This window comes from Jaculus jaculus, chromosome 4, assembly GCF_020740685.1.
Source record: "Jaculus jaculus isolate mJacJac1 chromosome 4, mJacJac1.mat.Y.cur, whole genome shotgun sequence".
NCBI lineage: Eukaryota > Metazoa > Chordata > Mammalia > Rodentia > Dipodidae > Jaculus > Jaculus jaculus.
Genome location: NC_059105.1, coordinates 30,610,963 through 30,632,445, shown reverse-complemented (window position 1 = coordinate 30,632,445; position 21,483 = coordinate 30,610,963). Strand labels below are relative to the sequence as shown.

General features: G+C 38.4%; 1 protein-coding gene across 19 annotated transcripts in view; it reads left to right on the top strand.

Moving 5' to 3' along the window:
* Map2 (microtubule associated protein 2) overlaps positions 1 to 21,483 on the top strand; it is a 285,977-nt gene that overhangs the window by 183,420 nt on the left and 81,074 nt on the right. For all 19 annotated transcript variants that reach the window (XM_045147517.1, XM_045147533.1, XM_045147531.1 and 16 more), the window contains one exon: positions 2,645 to 2,722. The gene's annotated coding sequence lies outside the window, so the exon portion shown is untranslated. The remainder of the gene's footprint in view (positions 1 to 2,644; positions 2,723 to 21,483) is intronic.

The following is a 21,483-nucleotide window of genomic DNA, read 5'->3' as shown; positions in this document are numbered from 1 at the left end:
TTCCCCATTTCATCATTTGGCCATGTAATTTACCACTTCTTTTGGGATGAAATTGGCTTTTAAATGTTTACAGCTGGAATTTTACTGTCATCAGATATAACAACTGAGTTTAATTTTGGGGAAGTCTTAGAGCCTTGCTTTTGATGGACCTCTTAGTTTTATTCAAATGATGTTCTTTGATATCAGTGAAGGCAGAAAAGGGCCAGGTAGTCAACATTTCAAACTTTGTGGGCCTTGCAGTTTCTGCCACATCTGCACTGCTCTGTCAGTGAAGGGTTAAAAAAGCTCTAAGACACCTGGAAATGAATGAGTGTGGCCAGCTGCCAAAACCCTGTATTGAGGAAAGTTGCAGGATACATCTGGACTATGCACTGTACTTTCTGAACCCTGCTGTCTGTGTTAACAGAGCATGTCTCCTATGTTTGGTCTCAAACAAAAGATGGAAGACACAGGAAAGTAGTACTGAAGGTACCGATTTGTTGAAAGTGAAAATGAGGTGTATGATGAGTACCTTAATGTCTCTAAGGGGCTTCTTTTCAATTTCATACTTTCATATTTAACTTTCATGTGCTATGGAGGGTGAAATTGTCATCATTTTTTATACATAACTTATTAATGGTAAGAAAAATATTTAAAGTGCTGAAAATATGAGTGTAAGTATATGCCACAAAGTGGGAGCAGGCTAAGGCAAGTTTATGATTCAGCAGCCCTGTTTTTAGTGTACAGGAGATTTTAATTACAGAAGGGAAGGAACAAGTTCTCTGAAAAGGTAAAATTTTGTTTTGCAGGAGTTTGTGTGTGTGTGTGTGTGTGTGTGTGTGTGTGTGTGTGTGTGTGTGTGAATAACATCTCCAGGTCATGTTATGTTTACTTATCATGTGCCATTTCATGATCCTCTGTTTTAAGCATATGCATGAAATGCAGCCTATGTTAAGCCCATTTGTCTGACCCTACCTTTCTTCTTCATATAAAATTCCCTTTTCTCTACCTATGTTAGTTGCTTTCTCAGCTTAGGGAAAGAAAGAACATTTCACTTTATAGTTGCAAAGTGTAGGATCTATCATGGACAGGAAGATATGGCAGGAACAGGAAGCTGATGTCACATCCTCACCTCAGCAGGGAGGCATTAGAAAGCAATGGATGCTATTGCAATCAGCCAGATTTCTCTAAAGAATCCCTACCAGACAAACCAAGAGATTTGTTCCCACAGTGATTCTAAATCCAATTAAATTGAGAACTAGAGATCAACCATTGACATCCCTTTATTTTTACTACAGTAAGACAAACATTTATACGATGTGTACTTGCACATGCATGTACCGGAGCTGAAAAACAAAGGCAAAGTCAGAACATACATGTTTTCAGGCATTTAAGTAATGTAAAGATAAAGCATAATGTTTTATTCAGTATTCTTATCCACATTTCCAGCTTCACTTGACTTCTTTGCTAATATACATTGTTTATGAATGCTCACAGATCAAATGAGAAGATATATTGGAGAGTAATACACTCAATGTGGGTTCTGCTCCTATCTTTACATACATGGCTCTCTAATTGTCCAAAGGAGGATTGGGAGATAGCTCAGTTGTAGAACATTTATGTAGCCTGCGTAACACCTGGATTTATTCTTCTGCATCATGACCAAATCCAACAAACCTAGCACATTCAAGAAAAGAATTGAGCCAGCTGTGTCTTCTTGACCAAGTTTTTATTTCCTTCTGGAACTGAAAGACATGTTTGTGGATATCATGATTTGAGTCTCAAGGTCTTTTATCTGTACTGTAATATCTTCCTTAAGTATTGCATGGGGTCCTCTCTTCCAAGAATGAAAGCACAGAGGCACTGGGAAAACATACCAATGCACATTAGAAATCCAGTGTGTAGAGCTAGACTTCAGATGGGCCTCAGCTGGGTGATTCCCCGTGTCCTGTGCTCATGTAGTTCCATGTGTGTGCAGTCACCCCTCCAGATGAGGATAGTTGCACCTGAATGGCTCCTGGGGCGTACAACCAGCATGGTGACTTCTGGTCATTCTGTTTATTTCTAAAAATCACTTTAGTAGGAAAGTATTCTGTTAGTCTGGGTGGCATTTCTGAGCAAAACTGCTAATCCAAAGTGACTTTTAGGATGTCAGATGTCAAAGTAAGTTTAGTGCTCTATGGAGATTTAATTAGTTGTTGAACAATTTCTCTCTACCCTGTGTTGGATAGAATCAATGCACACTGGGCTAGAGGCCCAGTCTTTTTTAAAGCTTAGTGGATATAATTAACAATTTACTAGGATGACTGTATTCTTTTGGGAGAAAGCACAATCGCCTGCTATTTATTAGCTGAAAACAAGTTCAAAATGTACTCATCCTTAGATGTTATATGCATGAAGCAGCATTAGAATGAAGCAAAAAAAAAAAAAAAAAAACAGGAGCAGTGCATTACATTTTCTGCTTTATGCCAAACATTAGAGTTGCTGCCCAGCAGGTTGTAAATACTTGACAGCAGAGGGCTATAATAAACCATTATGAATGTGTCCTGTCATTTTCTAGTCATCCAATATAAGAGAAGGCTGTGAGTAGAATTTCAAATAGAGCTAACTGATATAATTGGTATAAATGGGCAAGATTCAATTTACTTTCCTTTTTTTCCCACAGATAGAAACCAGAATATACTATCAAGCCTTTGAGAACACAACATAACCAACTTGACTACTTTACCACTTCCTTGACTAGGTAAGACACAACCTTCCCTTCCATCAAAGAGTTACCCACAATTATGAAAGATGAATTTTTTTTGCTAACTATATGTTTAAATCTTTAAATATCATTTATTTGGGTGAGGAAGAAAGGTTGATATGAATTCTGCAAATAGTAGATGAGGGATTATTAAAGTAGCATTTCATGGTGTTAAGACTGACTCAATACTGAAAAACTGAGACGACCTTGCTCTGAAATGAAGACGACATTGAGCCTATCTCTGCTCCTCTGGCTATCCATGCTAGTAGCATGTCTTCAGCTTCTATTATGTGTGAGGCTCTTTCCTACATGGCTTACTTTGCATAAATCAATGCATTTATTTTTTTGCAGCAGGGCTGTATGGTAAGAAAGGGATCATGCTCATTTGAAAGGATTAGGCGAGGGGGATGTGAGGCATGTAGCTGGAGTTCCTGAAGGCTGTTCACAACCTTGGTGTATGAAGTTGGGCCTGGAGGCAGCAACAACAGGACTAGGTGAGATGATTTGCTGTTGCAGATACATGCAACATTCAGATTCTCCTAGGTTTTACACTGGTTCTATCTGAATTTATGGAAGAAGAAAAAGAGCATTTACTGGTTGCAATAGAGGCATAGCAGGGAAACTTTGATGTTATGCTTAAAGCATATTAAAATGGTTGTCATTATTGCTTTCATTATTTCTTTGATATGTTATTTTTAAGCAAGACAATTTATAAAAATTTCAAGACAAATGATTAAAACTTCAGTGAAATGGGTGTAGAGAGGGAGGGTATAGGATAATACAAGGGGAATGAGACCAACACATGATTTTGTCCATATAATAAAGTTCCTAATTAATGAAAAAATACATAATAAATGCCTAAATAACTGCCAGTTGGAATAAGCAATTTGCTGGCATTCAGCCATCTTGAACTCTTTTCTAATTAACCACCACAAAAAGAATAAGAGGGGTCAGGTAGCTCTCTTAGGCAGTTAGGGTGAATGGGCCCCTGAAACTAACAAAAACAAGAATGTCTTTGGGCCTGTCTATGTGATCTGCACTTTGTTGGAGACAAAAGCAGGATCTGACTTCTTATCTGTTACCTAGAGCTGTTACCTAGAGCTGTTTTTCCAGGAACAACCTGAGCCCCTCCTGGGAAGGAAGTCTCCTGGGATTTAAATCTAGCCCGGACATTGTGGTTGGTCAAAACTCAGCCACCAGAACTTCACTTCGTGGCTAGCCACTTCCTAGGACAGCCCCTAGCGCACACCAGTCAGTTGTCCCTCAGCTCACCTGAGCTGGCAGGTAGGGCCCACCACTGTAAGGTTGTAAATAACATTAGCAAGGGGAGATGCTGCCTGACCTCTGCTGCACCTCCACCTGAACATGAGTTTCCCCTCAGCTTGGCCTGGCCCAAGTCCAGCCAGGCAGAGCCAAGGGGAGAACCCCCTAGCCCCTAATCCCTACTTTCCATCTGGATTCTCTACTTCCCTCAATAAATATAAGAAGTTAATAATTATCCTCATCAGTCTTGTTTTATTCAGTTCCTTGCTTTAAAAGTAGACACAGATCTTGAGTTTGGAGTTCAAGGACTTTGCTGAAACACTAGCACCCCGTTACAGAGGGAAAGCACCCTTGCCGTCTTCTTTCCTCCTTTCCTCCTAACAAGTGGCACGATACACGTCAGTTTCTTGTAAGTTCTGGTGTGTGTGTGAAACAAATATCATAAAATCATTCACATCTTAAAAGTGTGATGTCACACTGAAGATGGTTCTTTGTGGGCCACCCTACCCCCCTCCCCCAATTGTTTTTAAATTCGTCTGCATTGGCATGCGAAGAGCTGGTTGGCTCATTCTGGTTAACAGTGTTAATTCTTTGAACATTTTAATCTCCTGGTGCTTGTTGTTATTTGTAAATATCTTTTAGTACTTTTATGATTTAATGCTAATATGGCTTTTAGCATGTTTTGAATTTGTGTCCAAAGGATTCTGTAGGTCTTCATATCTTGCCAGTGCTCCTGTATTGTGTTGTTCCAACTAGAAATACATTTTAATTGGTTTACAAGTATTTTGCTAATCCAATGGGACCCATGATTTTCACTGTTTTGCCATAACATAATTGAAATTTGTTTTATTTCCCAGTAGATGAAATTCTATTCCCAAATACAGTGTAAATACTACCTTTGGAATTTAAGATATTTGAAAGAAGAGTACATTTTCATGAGAGGGTTCCATGTAAATTGTTTCTATTCTCTTAAAAATCATGGCTGATTTCAATAAAGTTATTTTTTAAATTATTCTATAACACTGCAGTTAATCCCAGGATTTGTTAACATATGAATGGAAGTTTAATTTATTCCACCAGTATTTTCTGGATTGTGTGCATTGGATAATAATATTCAAGTAGCTAGGGAGAGATAATATTTATATAAAATAATACAAAAAATCTGTAGGGAAATATGAAGATTCATCCTGAAATACTATGAATGTTACATTCAAGTACATATTTTTATTTTCCTATGGTATCTGAATACCAGATGATTGTCTTTAATATCCGTTAACTATGCCAAGTACATTAAGCAGAATAGAATAATCAAAGTGAAAAGATTTTGTAAATAAAGTCCTTTGTGGTCATTTCTAATATTGCTAATTTCTATATTGTGTGAAATTGTGATCACATTCTTTTGACATAATATGTACTTTCACATATAAGGACAGATCTGTCTCAGAAGTTTACCTTACTAATTCATATAACATCAGTACATCTTTCACCTAAAACTCTCTTAATATTACAGCACAACGGTTATTAGCGCTGAATGTCAGATTTTCTTTAGTTCCCTATCACCCATTAGAAGCAATTTTTTTAATTTTGTTCAGACTCTCAGGAGGCAGTCACAGTACTTATAATCATCCAAAATATTATCACATTTTCTCACCTCTCATCTTTACAACTGCAGTCACCCCCTGAACTTGGTCTTGCACTCCTATTATTAAAGAAATCAGAGTGATACTTCAAAAAAAAAACTTATTAATATCACTCTTGTCTAAAATCTACCAATTGTTACCTGCAACAGAGTAAATCCAACACTCCTACCATGGCCAAAATAACTGACATACAGTCTAGCATCTTCTACCTGCTGGACATCATCTCAACATCCTCCTCCTCACTGAGAGCAGAGAGAGTACAGTATTCTGAGCATTGTTACCAGCACTTAGAATATCACCCCCTAGATGATTCCTCACTTGTTGCAGGGCATGCAAAGGTCACATGAAACCTTGTAGGTGAATACTTTGCATACCCAGTACCCATAATGCACATCAGTAATGGTTGACACTTTTACAGGATTCCTGTTCTTCATCTTCACAGAAACCATCACTTCTGTAGTACTTGAGCAATATGAAGAACTTTATTTGCTGATTTATAAGGTCAAATCTTAACTAATAGCACAAAATCCTCCAAAACCATGTACAAAAATTAATAAGCTAAGTGTACATGAAAAAAAATTAAGACTAGAAAATGTTTATAGCCTTTTACCTAAATAATGTTAAGATTTACCACCAGTGTTGCTTAGATTTTACTTTATCTCCATAAACTATTTATACCTTTTCTTCATTGATAGCTCATTGAAGTTTTTCTTTTAAGGCCTTTTTTCTCAGACTGATGTTTTGTTTCATTTTACAATAGTCCTGGTAGCTGCACTTCTCGACTATGTAGATTGCTGAGAATGTATGGCAAGAGAAGTTAGCAACAGTAGGACCAGAATTCCCCAGCAGCTAGGAAAAAAGAGTGGAAATTGGTATTTTCATCATCCTTTCTGAAAATAAGTACTTTGACTTGCTATGATTACCACCTCACAAACATTGTGCATCAGTCCATAGGATCTATGTGAACAATCTTCAAGGTAGATTAAACATCTTAAAAATGAATTATATTAGTAAGTAGGATGTCAAGCATAGCCGTTATAAAATTCCGTCCTACTCTGCACTACCAGCGGCCAGTCATACCCAGAGTCCAACCTTTCTGGCTTTTACTGCTCAAGAGCTATGTCAGAGATGAGATTTCAAAGAGGGATCTCACACAGTTATCTGGGGACAGAAAGAGGGAAAGTTGCCCACATCCTCTGGCAGAAGTTAAAATAACAATAACAGTCCTCCTACTTAACAGGCTGAGTCAGAAGCACATTCTTCTGCTTCCTCAGCAGTTCTGAGCAGATTGTTTGGGCTGGAATTCTGTAGGCAGAGGTGGGTGCCACCTGCTACAAACGGCTCTAGCTCTCTTTCAGTGGGTGCTGGGACTGGTGGTCTTTTAACAGTTTGACCTAATTGAAATAGGAAAAGAAAACCTTTGGAGCTAACAAGCACTTAGAAAATTATATACAATTATTTCTTTTACTAACCTTGAGAATGAATCATTGAAAAATGAAAGCTATTTGTGGAAGGTCTTGACAATCAAATCTTACTAGATCTTTTCATTGGGAAGATATTGAAGGTTAATATCCTTAACCTTGGTTTGGTTACTTTGGGAAGTAGGTTGACATTAATAACCAGCTACTTTTGCATAATCAGGAGGAAGATTATTAATATGATTCTGAGGAGCCTTGTATTAGAACATTTTTGTTTCTTTAGCAAAATGCCTAAGGCTAGGTCTTATAAAGAAAATAGGTTGATTTTGTTTTATGGTCCGGTGTCAAGGGCCTATATCTTAGAGAGTCTCAAGGCAGCGTGGACATTACATGCAGGACAGAACACAGGTCTGTGTCTTCTGATCTCTCTTCCACTTCTCATAAACTAGTAACTCAGTCATGGTTCTCCACCCAGATAACTTCATCTTATCCTAATTACTTCCGAGAGGCCCTATTTGGTTCTAAACATCATCAGAGAATGTTTTCACTCCATTAAGACCACATGATGGTAATTAAATTCTAGTACATGAATCCTTGGTATACATAGTCAATACATACCCAAATAGTCATTTACCACATAATCCAATGTCTGGAGATGTATATCCTTAGAGTCTAGAATAAGCAGATAAGCATGATCCAATGCCACCATTCTCTAGTCTCTCTCAGGACCCTCAGCCTCATTCCTCTTTACATCCCTTTGGGTCCACATGCACATGAAAAACTGTTCCTCGGCTACATTTTCCAACTACAATTTACACAAGCATAGCTCTACTCTCTACTATAATATCAATGCCAGACTTACACAGTATTTATGCATCAATTTTTAATGACCTGAACTTTTTATCCAAAAGGCTGTGACCAGGGAATAGACCAAATGGTACATACATGGTTGCAAGCATTTTTGAATTGGAAACTGTAGTAGTCGTCAATGAAATAAAATCATGAAAAATTAACAAATACCTTACAAAGCTATGGAAATCTATCAGTATAATTTATTTGCTCTAACCTTCCTTTTTTTCTACTATATTTAAGATATTATTTTTTCTTTTTTATTAGTTTTTTTATTCAGCAAATACAGGCAGTTTGGTACCATTATGAGGCTCATCCATGACCTACCCCCTCCCCACTGGCCCCTCCTTGTTGAGGTATATGGGTCATGCCTTGTGGAGTTAGCCCACAGTTATGGGTAAGATGAATGTCTCTGCATATCCTGACCCAACCTGTGGCTCTGACATTCTTTCCGCTCCCTCTTCAGCAAAATTTCCCTGAGCCATGTTGGATTCATTTTTGGTCTGCTTCAGTGATGAGGTGTTGGGGGCCTCTGATTCTCTGGCTCTTTGATTAGGTAGGAGTTGATTTTTCTCTGTGTTGGTCTCCTTCCCCCTTGTGCTGGTATCTGGTTCATCAGGAAAAGAGCACCCTTGCTTGTTTTGCTAATTTTCCTTAGTTTCAGCCGGGGCCCTTTTGAGGTATGATGGGGTAGCTCTCTCCTTAGGATCTGCATCTGTCTGAAAAAGAGAATCAGATTCTCCAATGGAGAGTAAGTTAGCACCAGGACAAATGAGATAACCCTTACTTTTTTATATAGAGAGATTAATAGGTGTAGGCCCTCTTGTAGCCCATGATTGATGGTATTGATATTGGAGAGAGGGTTTATGTTTGGATATGGTTCTGACTTGTTTCCCATCTCCAGCTATGGGTATTGTGCCACTGAAGGGATCAGTTAGCCAAATCACGGGCAGTTGGTTCCCCACCATGGCTGTGTGCCACTATTGCACTTGTCTAACCTTCCACAGAACTCTCTTCATTGATATTTGACGTGTTTCCCTTACTGCACTGACTAGGAGTCTCTTCCATCCCTTACCAGGTATTCTAAAGTTGGTAGAGGACCTCTAGGATCCTGGGATGATCTTGCCACTCTCACCTTGACACTTGGAGAAGACAGTAGATGGTGAAGAGGGAAAAATCTTAATCTCAGAAAAATCGGTAAATAGCACTCCAGAAAGTGCTCAGGCACAAAGATGATAGTCCTTCTTTAGTCTGACCCATGTCCCTGCAAAGTAAAATCTTTTGGAAAGTGTATTAATCTTACCCTCATGATATAGGGTGATAGAAGTGGACTTAGCAAGACGTGTGTGCATACATGTGTACTCACATGCATACCTTTGACCAACTCAGAATTTAAATACAGATAGTTGCAAAACACATATTTCTATAAAATTTAACACAAATATCAGGTCAGGACACTTTAAAACAGAAGGCTGTGGGAATTAAAACCAATTATAAATTGAGAATGTGTGGGTTACGAGACACTTGGTGGACGGACCCTTCAGCTACTCTCCCAGAGAGCTGACTGTGTCTTAGGTAGGTGAGTGACTAATTTGCATGTAGTGGTATAATTGGCTTGTATCTTTTATGACCCTGAGGCTACTATTGCTGTCAACAAGACATAACACAAAATCCTAGATGTGGTTATGGTGTAGAATACCTAAAATTCAAGGAGTTGGGAGGCTGAGGCAGGAGAACTATGAGTTCAAGGCCAACCTAGTCTATCTTTTCTCAAAAGCAAAATGATCCAAATGAAAACATACGAAGTGAGCAGTGAACATCAATGATCACAATCCAACTTCTGCATAATGTCGACAGAACACATATCCTCCCATCCAAGGAGTGCTAACCAGGCCCAATCCTGCTTAGCTTCCAAGGTTAGAGGAGACTGGGTGCATTCAGGGTGGTGTGCCCAAAAACCACAGCATATACACCCACTGAAATATATAAAGCTCTTTTTCTTTTTTCTCAAGGTAGGGTCTCACTCTGGCTCAGGCTGGCCTGGAATTCACTATGTAGTCTCAGGGTGACCTTGAACTCATGGCGATCCACCTACCTCTGCCTCCCGAGTGCTGGGATTAAAGACATGTGCCACGATGCCCAGCTCATATAAAGCTCTTTTAAAATCAATCAATTTCAAAAGAGAAGAAAGATTATGTGGTGAAACAGGACAATATATTTTTAGTTATTTACTAAAAATACTTTAATTTGCCTGAGACTCACTGAGCAGCCAGTCTAACCTACTTGGCAAGTTCTAGACCAGTGAAAATATTCTGTCTTAAAAACAACAGATAGTGCCAAGGAACAATATCCAACGTTGTCATTTGGCCTACACATATATGCTCACATACATACCAACATACCCATACAAAATACTTTAAATTCTACTTTGTTCAAGTCGCAGTTCTATAAGGTATTGGAATATCCAAATAAGGGTTTATAGAAGCAGAAATCTGCAACATGTGTTAAAAGAAGAAAAAAAAAAAAGAGTAAGTAGGGGCTAGAGAAATAGCTTAGTGGTTAAGGCATTTGCTTACAAAGCCAAAGGACCCAGGTTTGATCAAGAGTAACCTGTTTCTCTAGAGAAAAGTGGTAACAAAACAGATAGAAAGGCACTGGGAAGACAGGGAATAAATGTGGTAAAGGATTCCATCTTTCCACTACTTCAGGAAAGGGGGTTCTTTGTAACATCTTCAGAGAGCTCCTAAGAAAATGACTGCAAATTCAGATCCAAAAGATGGATGGGCTGTAACGTGGTACTAGGGATCCAAGAAAGTCCTATAACTCCAAACCCTAGGTTTGTTTCCAATTTTAATCAAAGAACTGAATTTTTAAAAAGACTGATAAGGATAATTATTTAATTATTATATTTATTGAGGGAAGTACAGAGCCAAGGAAAGTTACCCACATGGCTAGAGATCCTATGGGAGGGCCTGGGGGAAAAAAAATCATGAGAGGAAAAGAGAAAAGGAAGTTCAAGGAGCTTCTGCCATGTGGCGAGCTGGAGGGGATAAAGGAGCCCATGTGGAGAGCAGGCTGGGGGCCCTCCTGCCTGGGAGCCAGCCCAGGCCCGGCCAAGGGAAAAACTCACCCACAGCTGGAAGTTCCTAAGTGGTTAGTGAGCCTGCCCGCCCTTGCAAAGGTATTTATAAATTCTGTACTTCCCTTAATAACTATAATAATTTAATAATTATCCTTATTACTTTTTTATTCAATTCTTTGATTTAAATTGGACACAAAGTGGGGACATTCTCTTTCCTGTAATTTGCTCTGTTGCTTCCCTCTCAAACCCCCACGAGTCCTTCTGGTTGCAGCCAATACTTGGTGTGCTGGCAGTAATCCGGGGACACTGATTTTAATATGTGTCATTAATTCTGTTACTTCTATTGATTTAAGTCTTTAAAAAAAAAATCACATTTTCTTGGTGTGGTGGCAAATACCTGCCTTTGGGAGGTGTTGGCAGAAGAATCAGGAGTTCAAGGTCGTGCCTGACTACATAGGAAATAAGATGCCTGCCCAGGTTACAAAACCACAGAAGTCTACCTTACACAACCACAAAAAAAAAAATATTGCATTATACTTCTCTTCAAACTAACCCTCTGACTTAGTATTAGCTAATGGCTATAAGAAGTAAATACACAATCATGCCATAACTGTGTGCTCATGCAATAGCACTAATTGTTTGGGGTGGGCGATTGCCCTTGACATAGTCTGTCGAGGCCCGGGCTCCTTCCTTGTGCAGTTTTGGTGCATCATTACCACATCTACCTGGTGGAGGAACCGAGACTGGGGTACCATGTGATAGTTGGGTATGAGCCACACCTGGAACTGTATTTAGCGTTTCTGATAATGTATGTTTTGTTCAAACAGTCATATGAGATCATCTAATTCCAAGGAAATGTTCTCTTCCTATACTCTCACGATAAAGAAGGAAATGTTTTGGTAAACTTCTAGCAATTTCTACTGTTCTAAGGAAAACTCTAACCATAAATAATCAATATATTTGCATACATCCAAGAATCCAAGAGCTTAAGTTGTGGCCAAAATAGATGTCAGACATGCTACAGAGTTAAAATTATGAATTATAATTTCCATATTATGTATAGTAGTAAATGCATGAGGTAGATCCGTTTATCAAAATTAATCTTTGCAGTTATATACAAATGAGTTTTTTTAATCTCCTTAAAGAAATAATTGTTGTTTCTGAAATGATAATGGCTAACAATACTTCATCCTATTCCTCTAACTTGTTGTTCAGAAAATGAACTTGATAGATCTTAAAGCATCGCTGTAGAATAAAATAAACATACTTAGATAAGCATCTAAGTTTCATTGTTGAATATACCAATTAGAAAGCTCAGTTATAAACTTAAAAAAAATATTTATTCATTCATTTGAAAGAAAAAGAGAGAGAGGATGGGCACACCAGGGCCCATTGCTGTTGCAGACAAACTCCAGACTCATGTTCCACCCTGGGCATCTGGCTTTATGTGAGTACTGGGGAATCAAACCTGGACCAGCAAGCTTTGCAAGCCAGCACCTTTAATGAATAAGTTCAATAAAGGTAGTAATTGGGGAAAATCCCATGTACTACTTGTGCAAGATTGTTTAAAGACTTTTGATATTTTGATGAATTCCTAAGCAGTCTTACAAAGCTCTCCCATCGTGCTTTGCCTTTGCTCCACCAGGGTCATTATTGGGACAGTAAAACAGTGATGGATAGTGATGTTGGAAGTAGCTATGCCTCTGGTTATTTTATAACAGTGGAAGACGATGTGATAGTGTTGTGTGGAAGGCATTCTGTCAGCTAAGTACTCCACAAAATCTACTTATCTTCTCATTCTGTAACGAAGTTGTTCTTTCCTGTGATGATGGGATGCTTGGGATTTGTGAAGTCACTGCACTGAAGTCAGTGTGTGGTTACTTTTTTTTTTCCTTGAAATTTATAATTCCCTCACCCTTTGAAAGCTTGTGACATTTTTATTACATTTTTATGGCACCAAAGAACATTTAAAATAAAGAAATATTAAGACAACTGGTATGCCCACTAAGTAGATGAAGAAAGACAGTTACTGCTTAAACTGTGTGAAAAGTTTGAGTAAAAACATGGCTGAACTTAGAGGCTAACTCTCAGGGTGTGTCTGTCAGATCTTTCCGCCTATTGTGTATTTAACCCTGATAATTTCTTCTGATTATTTTTACTCTTTTTTTTTTTTTTCACCCACCGGCAATATTTTTTTAAATGAATGTCAAGGATTCCAGTCATGCAATGTGCCTAATAATTACTGCAGAAGGCAGCTTGATTCAAAGGCAGTTGTAGTCTCTGTAAAAGAAATTTGGAATTCACTAAAGCAAATACCTTAGTGAGGGGGTGCTGAAGCTTGAGTCATTTAAATCCATTGTAAGCAGTGCTCAAGGAAAGCTCCTGTAGCAGGCAATCTTGAACAAAAAGCAAAGGGCCAAAACTAACAAAAAGACCTTTTTCTGTGACATACTACTGGGGCTCTAGTAAGCTCTTGTTACTGGCAAACAGTATGTAAGTAAGCCTTAGTGGGGTCTGCTTGTGTACTTGTTTTGGCCATGTTTAAAATGACAGTGCTTTAGTTTTGGATAAGAAGAATTTCAAAGAAAACTTTGTTGTAAAGCAAGAGGAAACTTGAAAACGTAGTTCATAATATAAAATAGATATGCATATACATGTAGTATAATCATGTACACATACATCAAATGACTATTTAAGTATATATTAAAGGGAAGAATATAAATATATATATATATATATATATATATATATATATATATATAAATGGGAAATTATTCAGTGAAGCTCTGCAGGGAAGTAACATTCTGATGTAAAGTAACATTCTGATGTATGTTTTCAAATATAATAGTCTATGGTAGACCTGAACACTCCATTACATCATATAAAATATTTGTGGATGGACTAAAGAGATGGCTCAGTCAATAAAATGCTTTTCATGCAAGTATGAAGATCTGAGTCCAGATCCCCATCATGTGTGTAAAAGCCAGGCAAAGAAGTGCACCTGGCACTGGGGATGCAAGGACAGGAAAACCCCCCAGGCTCACTGGCAAACTTGTCTAGCTGAATCAGTGAGCTCCAGGTTCAGTGAAAAGCTCAGTCTCAAGAAATAAGATGGAAGCTGGAGAGACAGCTCAGTGGTTTGGCACTTGCCTAACGACCTAGACTCGATCCTCAGGACCCACGTGGAACCAGATACACAAGGTGGTGCGTGCCTCTGGAGTTCATTTGCAGTGTCTACAGGCTCTTGTGTTCCTGTTCTTCCCCCCACCCCACCCCGTCTCTCTCTCTCTGTGCTTGCAAACAAATACATTTTAATTTTAAAATATGATAGAGAATCATTAAGGAAGATATCTGCTATCAACTTCTGGTCTCTATATGCACAATCATGTGCATTCATAGCCATCCTCACAGAAAAAAACATGCCATGCACATTGCACACACATTTAATAAATGAGATTTTTGCACATGACAAATACAGCAACAATCATTCTAGCTTTCCTTTATACACCATGGTTTAAATCATGGGACGCTTATTCTATAACTACTGTGTTGGTTCCAAAATCTTCCTTGGTTTTCCTGTCATCATAGCTGCCCACCCTATCCTCAGAGTACAGCTGCAGGAGGCCCCATATCAAGCTCCTCCTTTCTATCCTTGCCCTGCTGTTTTCTTTTCCATAGAGCAACCATGTGACCCTTTAAGTGGTTAGCACCCAATCTAACATCCTGAAAATACTTCCCACCATACTTTGAAGTAAACTCAAATTCTACAGGATCCTGTACAGCCTTGCCCTCATAACATTCTTCCTGAGTGGTAAGTCATCAGCAAGCACAGCAAGGACCACCATACTTACAATACACTACTGTCCTTTGTAGAATATCTTTATTCTGGTTCTTTGCATAGATAGCACCTCTGTTTGAGTTGGGTCTCTCCTTTGAGGATACCTTCTTCAATAGAGCCTTAAAGGTAAGGAACATTGAGAAGTAGTCCATATGTTTACCCATTTCTGATGAGCTATTTCATAGTGTCTGTACTTATTTGTCATAGCAAAGTCCTTGGGCATAGAATTTTAAAGTATTGCAAAAAAAAAAAAAATGTGCAGGGGCAGGGAGATAATCTAGATTTTCTTTATTTGCTATTTCCATGAAAACCATAGGGTGAATTCTTGGATGAGTACATTAGAAGTCTAAAGAGTACCAAATGTAAAAACAAAACTCTAACAGACTTCATTTGAATCATGTTTCTAGGACAGTTCTGGAAACAGGTTTGTTGTTCCAAAATTCTGTTGTCCTCAGTTCTTCCGAATCCCAGAAAGGGAAAAAGCAGTCAGTCCACAGTGGCCTTCTCTGTTGTTTTCTTTAAGAGTTCTGCTGCCAATCACTTCTGCCCAGAGGTATGCACCAAACCCTCCTAATCTTCCTCTTCCCACTTACTTACTCATGAAAGAATATAAAATCCCTATACTTTACCATTACAATGATTCTGATGAAATGTTGAGTTGGGGCGGGTTTAATAAAAAGTAAACGCTATGCAGTGTGACTGATAAGAATCACTTGGGGCTGGAGAGATGGCTCAGCAGTTAACAAGGCATGACAATCCAAGTTTGACCCCCAGTACCCATATAAAGTCTGATGCACAGAGTAGCACATACTCCTGGAGTTTGTTTACAGGGGTGGAGTCCTTGCTGCACCCATTTCTCTCTGTCTCTCTTCCTCTCTCTCTCTCCTTGCAGCTATATAAATAAAATAATGAGTTGGACCTGGAAAGGATTATATTAAGTGAGGTAACCCAGGCCCAGAAAGCCAAGCACCACATGTTCTCTCTCATACAGATGATTGGGCTTCTGCGTGAGAATGAAAATACTTAGTAGCAGAGGCCAGTAAGTTAAAAAGGAGACATAAAGGGAAGAGAAAGGAAGGGAGGAGGGTACTTAATAGGTTGATATTGTATATATGTAAGTACAATGATTGTGATGGGGAGGTAATATGATGGAGAATGGAATTTCAAAGGGGAAAGTGTGAGGAGGGGGAGGGAATTACCATGGGATTTTTTTTTTATAATCATGGAAAATGCTAATAAAAATTAAAAATAAAATAAAAATTCCTTCATTATTTTTCAAAAAGAAAAAAAAACTCAATGCACTTATTTAAAAATGTGTTTCTGTTATAGAAGTGTGTTTCATTTTAAAATTTATTGGATCCTTTTTTTTTTATGTGTCGGCTATGAACCCAGGGCTTTAGGCTTATACCCAACTACTAAACTATAATGTCAGCCCCTGTCACTTTTTGTTTTCTCTTGGGAAAATCTTTTTTGCCAAGAGATTTAAATATAAATGATGGAGTCTATTTTCGTATTGAATTATTTTCCCTGTGGGCCAACTGTACTAGTTACTAATGAAAGGAAGGCTTATAGTTCGAAGGGATATGGTCCATCATGGAAGGGAAACATGGCATGGTGTCAGGAGCATGAAGTATGCAGGCACATTGCATTCACACTCGGGAAGCAGAGAACCATGAATGTTGGTGCTCAACTGGCATTTTTTTTTAATACATTGCATTACCCCTAACCCATGGATTGGTGCTACACATAGCGTGGGACTTTTCAACTCAATTAATCCATACTACAAAATATCTTACAAAAAATTCCAGAGAAATGTTTCCACAGTGATTCGAAATCCTGTCATTTGAGAATAACTGTCACACCTATCAGGCAATATTTCCAAATCTGTGCCTATCCTTAAATTGAGAATATTACATGTAAGATAGAAATAGTTGTCTTTGTAGAGAAATTGATTATGTGGGTATTTTTTACTTAAATATATATGTTACCATCTTATAAACGTGGGCTAATTATATACACTTCAGGCCTGTATTATTTAATGACTTTCTGTCACATTGTATCCCTTCAGAAGTTTGGTAGAATACAAATTGTGAGCTGTAAAAATTGACCTTGTTTCTTGAATTCACTCTAGGGTACAAAGATATGTATGTTCAAAGAGATAAGTCAAATTGTATGAGAAGGCTCACCCAATTGGAACTGACCTGAGTTGTGAAGGAATTCCAAATGATAAGAATTCTGTATGCTTCCTTTCTGGCTCAGTTAGCTTATGCAGTGAACAAGAGAACTTTCAACTTAGTTCAGAACTCCTATGAGTCACAATTATAGTCACTGGTATGCGAGCATAGCATATCAAAGCCACAGCCTTCTCCAGATCCAACAAGAAAAGAGAGAGTACGCTGTTTATATAACTCATAATTTACTTTTACATGGCTAGTACTTACTGTTGTAGAAGGAAATAGCCTAAATGGATTTGATTCTCCATATCTCAGCATCATCAAATGCTTCTAATATATGAATATTTTGCATCAATTTGTTTATCTTGGTCAATATGGAGACTTGGAAGATTCATATAATACTTGTTTCATTTTTCTGTTATTGAATTTACTAAGTTATAGTTTTAAAACACATCTGTCTTCTTCAATGAAGTTTGAGCACTTTGTGGCTAGAGTCCATATTTTAATCATCATCAGATTCCTAATGCATAACAGAATTTCTAGTGTCAATCTAGAGTATAATAAATGTTAAATATTAGAAAGCATAATAAATGAATTTACAGTGATCTTAAAATTGAATAAAAACTTCAACACAATTTCATTATTGAGTTAATCAGTGCCTCTCAAAGAAAGATCAAGCTGAAGTCATTGGAACTGCTATTTTCCCATGTCTCCATTTCCTTGCTTTAATGCCTTATGTGAATATGGTTCTGAACAGGTCCATGCGCATGTCTGGCATACTATCACATTTGAAAATAAATGACATCCAAAATAATTCTTTGGGCTTATCTTGAACAACATCAAATGAGGTATTTCTATAGTGCAGTGCCCATTAAAAAGCAAGAAAACCTGCTGGCAAGATGCACAAGGTGGCACATGCTTTGGGGTTCCTTTGTACTGGCTAGAGGCCCTAGTGTGCCCATTGTCTTTGTCCCTCTTCTCCCCCTCCCTCCCCCTCCCTCCCTCCCTCTCTCTCTCTCTCTCTCTCTCTCTCTCTCTCTCTCTCTCTCTCTCTCTCCTTGAAAATAAGCAAACAAAACATAGCAAGTAATAAAAGTACTGGATAGATGGCTCAGCAATTAAGGTACTTGCCTGCAAAGTCTAACAACCAGGATTTGATTCCCCAATACCCACACAAAGCCAGTTGTACAAAGTGGCATGTGCATCTGGAGTTCATTTTCAGTGGCTAGAGACCCTGAGGGCATGCCCATTCTTGCTCTCTCTCTCTCTCTCTTTCTCTCTCTCCCTCCCTCCCTATGCCTCTCTTTCTTTCTCTCCCTCTCCCTCTCTCTCTCCTTGCAAATAAATAAATAAAACTATTTTTTAGTAGCCTGACATGGTGGTACATGCCTTTAATCCTGTCACTTGGGAGGCACAGGTAGGAGGATCACCATGACTCTGAGGCCACCCTGAGACTGCATCATGAATTTCAGGTCAGTCTGGGCTAGAGTGAATCCCTAACTCAAAAAAACAATGTGTGTCTATATATATCGAAATATTTCCTAGCACAGCAGATTTCAGTGAAAAGTAGTTCCTTGGGACATTAGTATATAACAGAACTCAAAAAAGCTATTAATGAGACCAGTCAAAATCATATGAAACAGGGCTGAGGAGATGACTCAAGAGTGAACACCTGAGTTCACATCTCCAGAACCCACATAAAAAGCCAGACTCTACAGTGGGTGTCTGTAACCCCAGAATACCCAGAGCAAGAAGGAGCAGAGATAAGAGAATCTTCCTGGAAGCTCACAGGCCAGCCATCCTGGAAAACCAAGTGCCAAACTATAATAGACCCTGCTTCAAACAAGGTGGATGGTGAGAACTAAAACCTGCTTGTAATCACACATGAGCACACATGCATATATACACCTACACATGTCAAAAACAGCAGTATGAAACATGACATTTTATCATTCCATTCATTTTGAAAGCAGGCAAATAATAAGGTAGGTAGTAAGATAAATGTTAGGCAAGTAAGCAGTAATTTATAAAGAAATGTGTCAGAACAAATTTATTTTGTGGTTAGATTTTATTTTTTCATTCATTATTATTTTATTTCTTAATGGAAAACACAGTCCCTCATTTCAACCCCAGTACACTATCATATTTCAGTCCACACACTCCTTTCCTAACAAAACTGCGTCTAAGAGATAACTCTGTGTTTAGCCATGTCTTCTGATTTCAGTTTCATACCATTGTGGCCAGTTATTCCAGAAACAAACTTGAGTAAGCCACACCTTTCTGCCACATCTCTCACAGGTGCTGTGTGCTCTTCCAGTCAGAATGGGAATGACCTAGGACATCCCTTACGGTTGTGCCGTCTCCTGCCTGTCGCCCTCTTTTCCCCAGGCCCCACTTGGCTACTGGACCATAATGAACAATGTGCTCTCTACTGTGTCCTTATTCATTCTTCATATCACACCATCAGTTAGCATTTGCTGTGAAGTCTCCTTTGTGCTGGGCATGCAGAGATGAACTTTCTCCAGGAGTTCCCGCATCTGGGGGATACAGACAGAGAGCAGTGAGGACCCTCTCTCCCTCCCCCACCAAGTAAATAATGGAGTTATGGGAATGCTGGAAGTGTGCTCACTGTGGTAATCAATTACTCAGCCCAAGTCTAAAAAAGGAAAACAACAACTTAGGATTTAGTCATCTAGGTTTTTTGTAGAAGTTTCTAGTTCTATCTTTGGCTAAATTCAGTTTATGTTTTATGCTCAGATGTTCCCTCCGCTGAGAGATATTGACTGACATCCCTTGTCCTAAGAGTGGTCCACACATGACTCCATGTCCCTGTCTCCCACACAGCATGTAATAAATTATGTGTCATTCGTTGAATTGTCCATGACTTCCTTCAATATAAGAGCGCTCTATTTCTTTTTGTTTCTAGTGTGTCTCCTATTCCCTGCTATGTTTAGCCTTCTCCAGTGTTTTGGAGACATTCTAAAATAGTTGTCTGAAAATTACAAATTAAGAGAGGTAATCTTGGAGGTTGGGGAAATAGGCCCTTGGTCAAATGCACCTACTGTGCAAATCTGATGACCGGAGTCTGGGGCCTCAGAACTCACATAAAGCTGAATATAAGAGGCTCATGCCTCTGTAATCCCAATACTCCTGTGTCAATGTCAGGCAGAGTCAGGTTAATCTGATCTGGTATTTGCAGTGGCTAGTAAAAGAGCGAGCCTTCCTCAAAATGGAGGGCAAGGACTAATATCTCACAATTGTTCTCCAACTTCCAAATGCACAACATCACACACACACACACACACATACACACACACACACATATACACACGGCATCTTAACAACCATGAAGTCAGGTCTCCCTTCTATCAAAACTAGAATTAACTTGGTAATGTTCATGACAGGATGGTCATTCAGCCTTTGCTCAAACTGTCTGACATGGACCGTCGTCAAATATATGCAAACAACAAATGCTATGAAGATGCTCTAAAGCTAGTATATAACCCATTAGATTTGAAAGAGGATTTTAATCTGAACATGTTTCAGGCAAAGCTGCAGTCACATACCTTGAAGCAGAATTTTTCATCAGAAGACACTGTGATCTGATGAGTAAGGAAGAGCATAAAATAAGTAGTATCTTACTCATTATCCCTCACAACTTTATCTTTCCTTCTTCCAAATACAGCTCCCATTCATAGTAGACCATAAAGGCTTTAGATGTTGAATGTATATTCTTATGCATTCTCCAGTTTACAGCCTTTACTTTATTTTTTATAGCTTCCACTTTCTTCTTCAACTTTTAGAGGTTTGTTTCTTCTTGAATTTTTAAGCTTTTGTTTATGGTTTTGGCATCTAATTTTGTAATATTTCACATAGCCTCTGAATTCACGTGTGTCATGGAGCTCTTCCAAGCTCCAGGAAGGAAGGAACTGATGATTGATCATGACTTTAGCCACTTTAAGAGCCCAGCACATGCCTTTCCCTTTAAGTGGAACCAAGATTTCCAGAACCCAAAATCTGTCCATTCCATGATGAGGCAACTCTTACGGTTTAAATATCCTTTGGAGTTTCTGCAATACTAGAGATTTTTCCTCATATTTGTACCCAAAGTAGACTTACTTTTACATTATTTTCTTGTGGATAGGGATTTGGATCATGTGTGAAGGAGTATTTTTTTTAATTGAATGATTTTCATACATATATAATGTGTTTTGATCATTATACCCTCCAATTACCTTCTCTTGACCACCTCACCATCTCCAAACAAAATAAGTCACTGTCAAAATCCAAATTGATTTTTTTTCTTTAAGCTTTTTTCTTTAAGCTTTCTAACCTGATGGCTAAATAAATGCTTATTTAAAAAAGACATTACTAAATTTATTACAATTTAATATTAACATATCTACTCAAAAAACAATAGTAATACAGGGTCAAAGCTTATCTGCTCATGACTGGATTCAGTGGTTAGTTACATGGGTATGCAGCCTACCTTTG